This window comes from Montipora foliosa, chromosome 2 (assembly GCF_036669935.1).
Source record: "Montipora foliosa isolate CH-2021 chromosome 2, ASM3666993v2, whole genome shotgun sequence".
Taxonomy (NCBI): Eukaryota; Metazoa; Cnidaria; class Anthozoa; order Scleractinia; family Acroporidae; genus Montipora; species Montipora foliosa.
This window is the reverse complement of record NC_090870.1, coordinates 29876391-29885172: the sequence shown is the minus strand read 5'-3', so window position 1 is coordinate 29885172 and position 8782 is coordinate 29876391. Positions and strand designations below refer to the sequence as shown.

Here is an 8782-nt window from a genome sequence, read left to right as displayed (position 1 = left end):
TGTTATCCAAGATGGCGGAGGATTACAACCATCAGATTCATCTGTACTTTAAAGAAAAAGTGAGCAAAAGTCATAGCAGACTCATAGAATTAACCGTTAGCGGAATGTGAAAAGATACTGGTCGAGCCGGTTCGTCACTAGAGTCTCTAGATGTGGCCCTGAATTCTGTATTTTAGCCCTGGTCTTTTTTAAAAGGATAATTTACGTGCTAACACGAATTCTTTGATATTTCGAGAGTATACTGTTTCATATTGCTTCTGGCCCCGGCCTGCAGCTCTTACGAGTTCATCAAACAAGGTAATCTGTTACTGATATTTCCGATAATCCATGGATTACATCAGAATAAAAGTTTTCTTCTTAATTCATTCGTGTACAGCGTGATTATTTTTATGTTCAAAGTTTGGTGCCTTAACGATGCTTGAGGGTACATGTACGTAATACCTCATAGGATCTTTAGGGATTTTATACACTTCACTCCTATAAAGGTCCTTACATGATCCTTGAAGGATCTGTAAGAAATCTGTTAAAGATATTTTCAAGATCACTCTAAAGATCCTTTTTAGATCCTTGAAGGATCCTCATAGGATCTTTCAAGGATCCTAATAAAGTTCCTTTCAAGATCACTTTAAGGTTCCTTTTAAGATCCTTGAAGGATCCTCATAGGATCTTTCAAGGATCCTAACAAAGATCCTTTCAAGATCACTTTAAGGATCCTTTTAAGATCCTTGAAGGATCCTCATAGGATCTTTAAGGATCCCGATAAAGATCTTTTCAAGATCCCTCTGAAGATCCTTTTAGGATCCTTAAAGGATCCTCATACAATCCTTGGGGATCTTTCGAGGATCCTTGTAAGGTTTCTTTCAAGATCACTATAAGGATCCTTCAAAGATCCTCGAAAGATCCTAGTATGATCTTTAAGGATCTTGTCAAAAATTTTATTAAGAACCTTTCAAGGATCCTTTTAAGATCCTTGTAAGATCCTCAGTCACTCTTTGAGGATCTTTAAGGATTCTTTTGAGGATCTTTCCAAGATTTTGTGTGTGGATCTTGGTAAGATCTTTGCAAGATCCTGATAATTTCCTCAAGGATCTTCAGGTAGTATCCCAAGAGTCCTCAATGTTAGAAAATCTTTGAAGATCCTTTAAAGATCCTTCAAGGATCCTGTGAAGATCTTCATCTTTAAAGATCTTTGTCAGGTCTTTGAAGATCTTTGAAGATCTTTAAAGATCCTTTAAGGATTTTCACCAGGGAAATTTTCTCCACATTTTTGGTTCATTTGTCAAAAAGATAACAAGAAACCAGATGTGCTATTCAAATACATTTACATAACACATTGTGTATACAACTCATTGGCACTGCATTTGCTCACCTTTCACCATGCTTCATATTGATGCACCTCTTGGGGAATTCATGATGGCAAGCTCTACCAAATATGGCTGTCTCACTTAAAGCTAAATACCAAGACCTTGATCGAATGGCATTTCCAGCTAGGAACTCACCACATGTCCGTAGCAATGATAATTAAAACAAGCTAACTGGGTCAACGACTGCCAATTAAACTTGTAACTCCCAACAATAATGGTGATGACTATCTTCAAGTTGGATCGAGGAATTCATTAATTGACAAACTTTTCTGCAATGTGAACATCAGCCAAAGAAACATTAATTGAGAAGGATAGTAACAAGCATCAGACTTACTCCTCAGTTGTGCATCTAATTTACATTTTACTTAATGGCATGTTTTTAATTAAAAATTGACTTTCAATAACCATTTAAAAGTAATATAATGGGCAACCTAAAACCGGGAATCCAGAATCCAGAATCCAGAATCACAGGTCATTGTTTTACCAATAGAGAGAGTAAAAACTATCCTAAATGTTCATAAAAGCTAACCTTAGGCCTTAAAACATTTGTTTTGGCCTAATTAGGCCTAAGGTTAGCTTTTATGAATGTTTAGGATAATTTCTACTCTCTGTATTGGTAAAACAATGACCTGTGATTCTGGATTCCGGGTTGTAGGGTTGCCCTAATATTATATAATAACACCTAAATCCTTTGATTTCTAGATTTTGCAACAACAATCAGGTTACATAATTTGCAAATTCCTATGATGATTCTCTACTTTTGATCAGACTTGAAGATTGCAAACTAATCAACTAATTCATCCAAACAATGTGGGAAGATTCATAATAAATAATTTTTGATCATTAGCAACTCTCGAGGATCTTGCTTTCCCAGCTTCATGTGCCTAAACTATGGAATGAGTTACAGTACCATCCAACAAACGATTGGCTGGTAGTACAGCTGTAGTACTGTTGAGGGTTTTAAAAGGCTTTTGAAGAGCACGGAACTTTTTTAAGTTGGCTTTTTCTAGCTACTGTAAATATATTTCAATTTTAGTTTGTACAGACAATTACATGTACGCTTTTTAAAATGTTTATTGCATTTTACTCTATTGTTCTTATCTATGTAAATTTATTTTTATTAGTTATAGACAATTTAATGTAGTGCACAATTGAACATTCTTATGGAAACTGTGCAATAGGAGTAATAAACTATTCTTATCAGTAACAACGAGCTTCAGGCATCCACACCAACAGCCATTACAGGGCTCGAAATTAACGAAAATATCCAGTCGCATTTTGCGATAAGATACGAAAATTTAGTCGCAATTTCGCAAATTTTAGTCGCAAAATCGCCGCGCTGCATTGTGTTGTCAGCGGTTTAGCAGAAAAATATGAGCCCGCAGTACTTGTGTGTAAAGAAACTGCTGAAAATGGCGAATGATCGAAGGAACGGAGCTGTGCACGTAACATCGCAGCTAAATTACTATACAATTACGCTACCTTCAGAGAAAATTCAAAGCGAGAAACAAAATAATTTTGTCATTTATTTATTTATTTGTTTATTTTAGCAAAAGTAGCAGCAAAGTGGCAACTGCTAACCCTTTTGTTTCGAAAGAACGAAGGTGACAATAAGTCGCAAATTTGCGACTTCTCCAGATATTTTAGTCGCAAAGGGAAAAATTTAGTCGCAAATGCGACCGTATTGGTCGCAATTTCGAGCCCTGTTAATGATGCAATGCACATTTTAAAGTTATGTCACATACATGTAGGTAGTTGCAGATTATAATTCTTGCATGAAACCAAAACAGAGAGTGTGCAGTATGGACTGAAATACACCTTTAAACTTCTACAATTTTCTAAATATTGCCCCTAAAGAAGGCCAAAAGCTGAGAAATACCGGCTGTACAATATACAAGAAGTTACTGTTATGGCATATACATGTAAATGCATGTTCAATAAATTAACACTAAGTAAATCTTGCAATCATGCTCATGTCTTGATATTTACAAATTACCTGAATTTCTTTAAAACTGTCAATTATCACACTGGGTATAACTTGCGTTGATTCTGCAGAAATTTAATAACAAAAGGTAAAAAAAAATAATGCACTTGAGTCAAGTATAAAAAAAGTGAGTTGACTTTACATTAGTTATCACAGAACTAAGCCAGCTCACTTATGATAATGATATTTATTATTCAAAGCACAAAATCAATTGACCCTAAATATTCAAATGGTGCTTTAGTTAATAAGAAAAATCCAGTAGGAGACTGACCCGCTAATAGAGCATATAGTTTGTAGTCCCTGGGTATTATCATTTAAAAATTAACTGACCAGTGGTACTGTAGGGCCAGTTAATAATTACATGAGTAGGACATTTCATTGTAAGAAATTATTGATTGATGGCTGTTTACATCAGTCACAAAGAAAACTCGTCTTCAACTAAGTGAGAATGGACAATTACATGCAGGGGTTACTATCAAGGGTTCATATTATTTTATTTCATTCAGATCACTACCACCCACTTTGAGTTGGTTCTCGTTGATTAAAAACTTCATGACCAGGTCTAGGAAGCTGACGATATTAACATGTATATTGGCATCTATCTTTTGCATGATTACACCGGCATGAATATGTAAAGAATAACATCACTAACGCAAACAAGACTGTGAGCTCTTTACTACACAGCACTTTTTCAGCCACAACCAAAGATAGAGCTTAGCTTTCATGCCTGAGACCAATATTATTGTTGGACACAGTACTTCCACTATAGAAGACAGAACTGAGAACAAACAACAAGGAGATTACAGATGAATCAATAGAAGCAGCAGCCCAATAGGTAACTTGTGCATTTTGAAAGCATAGGTTGGACAATGCCTTCTTTAACTGGAGATCTCTGAAGTCGAGGAGAAAGGAGGATCAGAATGGCCTTTGAGAAACCTGGGACATACATGTGTGAGACCATAATAACAAATTTTCCTCCTACAACAAACGTATAGTGGAACAATACCCTGAGCTCCCCAACATGCATCTTCATTTCTGCACCCTTAATACACTATTAATCAGCACTTTCATTATTTTTGGCAATTTTACATTTAGAGCAGTCTGCAATACTCCGACCAGAATATTAAAGGACTTAACTGGTTCATACATTGTCTAAGTAAAGAAAGAAATATTAGTGTGCACAGCATATCAAAGAGGAAGCCTGAGTTCGTACATGTGTTCAAGCATATACGTACTACTTACGACGTATAATAATGCAATTTCTCACCTTTAAAATTTCGACATGATGGAATATATGAAGTGTCTTGTGTTTTTCTACTGCACAAGACTCGCATAAGCTCATTGAGATTGAGGGACCACAATCAAGGCAGCGACAAGTAGCAGCACAAGCACAGAAAACACGTGATTCCAAGAACGATCCTTCAATTTCGAGGGTGGTAAGTAGTGCGGTCTCCCGCACCTTTGACCAAGCCTCTTCAGCTCTACGAAGTCTTTGCAAATGAACAGTGTCCCCTTCCTCTTCACCTTCACTCCTCATATGTAAATCGGAGCAAAAAGAACCGTCACCTTGATCATCAGCCGTTGCTGGGTGATCCTGAGTTTCACCGACCACTACACTGGTGCCTCCACAGGTGCCGCAAGAATCCCCTACAGCATCACAACTTATAGGCAATGTTGTCTTGGTATTACTACATCTTCTTTATGATACCTTACACTGACTTGAGCCTTGATTTCCCCTTAGTAGCGTGGAAGTGGAACAACATAAAGAATGGACTTCAAAAGAAATTCCAGCAAGTACGTCGCCGAACAAGTAAGGAAGAGATCGACATGTTGATCGAAATACTTAGCGGCCCATACACCCGCCGACGGCGAAAGTAGCTTATGCTTTACCCTAATCTATCTCACTTGAGCGTAAAAAATGAGCTTACCTTGCTATACAAGATTGCTATTTAACACAATCGAGGCAAAACAGAATGTACTCATAACAGCATTCCCAGAATTCTATACAAATGAGAAACAAGTGGTACTATAGTATACGATGATCGGCTTACAGCCGGTACGATGGGTATCATTTTTACGGCTGATAGCCAGTACCCTTCAGTTTGTGGTCAGCAGTCTCTTTCGCGGGCTTGTCATTCGAGTCTAACGATTTTCAGTTGCTTTACTCCTTATGCTGATCCAAAGCAAGGAATACGGATAATAACTCAACTTAAGAAGGTAAGCCTTAACTAAAAGCAGGTAATATTTGATTTTATGTCTGATTGTCGCATAAAATTACGATTTAGCATTCGACTTTTTGGAACCTTCATCAACAATTTGTCAGGCAAGGACATTCGATTCGCCTACACTGAAGTCGATTTACCAACACACGTAAAGTCGATTCGCCTACATAAGTAACGTCGATTCGCCTACACACTGACAAATGAATAAATAAATAACCGATGCAAGTGTTGCCTGATTGTTTGCCCGCGAGGCAAATCAATAACCGATACAAGCCTTGTTGGATTGTTTACCGGCGAGGGAAAATTTTGGTAGGGGAGCTGCGAGGAGAATGGTGAGGAGACCCGTTTTTGTGTTCGAAAATCAAGAAGAAAATGCTTACCTTATGCCTTCTTCAATTCTTGAAATAGTCAAAAGCTTATAAATTTGTAACAATCATGTAATTTCTATCAATACAGCTTGCGAATCCTGTTTGTTCTGTCTATTCACTTATTTGTTTACTATTTATTTAAGTTTTATTTTAGTTGCTGCTGTTGCTCTGTAAACTTTGTTAATAATGTCAATTTGTAAACACCAAAATTTATTTGCATTTAGCGTGTGCTTTACAGATTCTGTTGGTGATGCTATTAAGCACGGGCTAGGGTTGTAGCAAATACTATCGATCATTTGACCAAAAATTTGTGACTGGTTCTTTCAATGGAAATGAAATGTTTTCTAAGGAACCCCGTGTTAGAATTTCGTGAAAATTTGACGAAACAGTAGTTCTCTAAAAGTGTAACTCGCCTACAAACAAGAACTGAACATTCTTAGCGCACTAAAACAATATATAATCAAACTCCATTGCATAATTGTGGCACACGGCTAATTTGCAAATTGAAAAAGTACCCATACCTGTTTGTCCCTGTTTGTTCATTGTCTATCTCAAATGACGCCAGAATGTCGAAGGCGTCCATATCGTCATAGCTGAGTCTTGTACTTTCAGCAATTGGGGTTGAACTGGCGCTGCAAGACAGGCATCGCCAAATAACCTCTAGACCTGATCTCACTACCTCTCTTTACTGTTCCCTTGTAATGCCAGTCTAGAATCGCCGATGTTGCCATCTGTCGCAACCATCACATAGGAGTGCTTCTTGTCTTGAGGTTACTTCTTCAGCGCAAAATAAACAATAATAGCTGTTCATATCCAATAAGAGCCGTCGCGATCAAGACTATTCTGAGAAGGTTAGTGGAATGGATTGAACAAAAATCACAGCGCTTTTATACCGCAACGCCCGATCAAGACGGATTGAAATCGCAGCTTCGTGATTGGAAGATATTGTTGGTGTTAACTTTAATTAAAGTCTTGAAACAATGTCCTATTGAAAGTGAAAAAATCTCACCTCCTTCGGTAAGTGCTGTGCAAGCGACCATAAAGTCTCGAAACAATGTCCTATTGAAATGAAAAAAATCTCACCTGCTTCGGTAAGTGCTGCGCAAGCGTTTGTAATGAGCGCTTACTGTGTTTATCCGAGTAAATGTAATCAGTAATCACAGTGTGTTTGGTTAAGTGAAGTGTAGTCACTTAATATTTTGATAGCTGTGCAAGTGCTTACTGTCAGTGGCTTTTGTCCTATCACTGTCCACTCTGGAGTTGAACATGAATGTTTTGTGTTACACGTGAGCTTTTATCAATGAGTTCGCAAAACAATGTGTAGGTGAATCGACTTTACTAGTGTAGGCGAATCCACTTTAAGTGTGTAGGGGAATCGACGCTGTAGGCGAAACGACCGGTTTCCACTCGAGATAGTTATGCGTCATATGGTGTTTCTTGTTTGATCTCATCGATTTGCATCGAATTCATGCTTGTTATCTATATTTATTTATTTTGTTGCGCTTCAAATAGTTTTTAACTGTAACTGTCGCCGCGATTGCTTAGGGTGAAAGTGTGAGGTAAGCGCTTGCTGTTGTGGTGGATCCTTTGGGAAAGTCTGTTTTGTTGGTAGTGCTCTTTTAACCTTCGGCACCATGAATAGCTTAAACCATAGAGTTGTGAAAACATACCTTTGCAGATCAGAAGGTTCTGGTATAGAAAGCTCTATCTAACATGTAACCACAAGTGGCCCTGTATTCTATTGTTTAGCCCCACCTTCCACACCACGAGAGCACCCACATCCATATCGTATAAACCTTTCTACATTGGCCATTACGTCTTCATTTTCGAGCACATCTTGATCGCATTCCGCCATGATAACAGTATGAGTTGAACTGGCCCGGGTTGCTCGAAGCATGGTTAGCACTAACCAGTGTTAAATACCATGGAAACCTATAGGATTTGATACCTCTTTAACCAACGGTTAGCACTAACCAGGCTTCGAGCAACAGGCCCCAGATTGTTGCGTTACCTCTCACGTGATTTTTCTCTTTTGTGCTATGCAAATTTAGCAAGGAATGTGGGAACCCATGCATTAATAATGCAAATGTAATATTTTGATCCTTGCGTTTTTCCCAAGTGATCTCTCCAGAGATGGTGAAAAGAAATTAATTATAATCTTTTTTGCAGATGAAAAATTAATATTTCTCACTGTTACAGTGAAGCCCTTGGTTCATTTGCACACCACTTTGCAATTTTTTTGACGCAATGTTGGTGTTTTGATTGGCAGTTTGCTCCGAGGAAACTTGAATACTCCGGATATTTTGTGGACTTACTTTTCACATGACTAGTGTTGTTGGTGACGTCATCCTCGGAAGTAAGCAGGAAATTCGAAGGTTTCCGAGCGGCCCCCCTCCCTCTGTTCCTTAGGAGGCTGGTCCAGATGGGGGACAAGTTGTAGTGGCCTCGGTCCTTGTTGAGTGAAGGGCATAGAGTTCGAATGTGGATGGCTTCTTTCACACCTCTTTCAAACCACCTCGGTTCAACCTCCAAAATCTCTGCGTTAGCAATATCGATGGAATGTCCCGGTTCAGTAGTGTGTACGTGCCTGGACACCTCAGAAGTAGAGGAGCTGGGCATCTGTGCTCCATGAATCGGGCCTTGAACGACCGTTCTGTCTCTCCTACATAAGATGGCAGACAATCCTTACATGGAATGTGGTAAACTGGACCCGTGACTTGGAGTTTGTCCAGTTTCTCCTTAAGCCTGACCAGTAGTTGCCGTAAGGTATTAGATGGTTTGAAGTAGGCTGGGATGTTGTAGCCTTTCAGGATTCTTCTCTGTTCTTCAGAGAACCCACGGATA

General features: G+C 38.5%; 1 protein-coding gene and 1 long non-coding RNA gene across 13 annotated transcripts in view; both read right to left on the bottom strand.

Annotated features, from left to right (window-relative positions):
* The window catches only part of LOC137990669 (uncharacterized), a 2116-nt gene extending 1031 nt beyond the window's left edge, over positions 1–1085 (bottom strand). The window contains exon 1 of the long non-coding RNA XR_011121537.1: positions 1–1085. This exon is cut by the window's left edge and continues 182 nt beyond it. This is a non-coding gene — a long non-coding RNA (uncharacterized lncRNA).
* Positions 1–8782, bottom strand: part of LOC137992811 (uncharacterized) — a 217588-nt gene that overhangs the window by 7408 nt on the left and 201398 nt on the right. For 4 of the 12 annotated variants that reach the window (XM_068838333.1, XM_068838332.1, XM_068838335.1 and 1 more), the window contains exons 1-3: positions 5277–5433; positions 3361–3413; positions 1370–1633 (exon numbers count right to left, since the gene is read on the bottom strand). The exons of 3 other annotated variants lie outside the window; for them this stretch is intronic. The gene's annotated coding sequence lies outside the window, so the exon portion shown is untranslated. Of the gene's footprint in view, positions 1–1369; positions 1634–3360; positions 3414–4615; positions 4999–5276; positions 5434–8782 lie in introns of those variants that run through there. 5 more of the 12 variants (XM_068838336.1, XM_068838339.1, XM_068838338.1 and 2 more) reach the window with 4 other exon arrangements.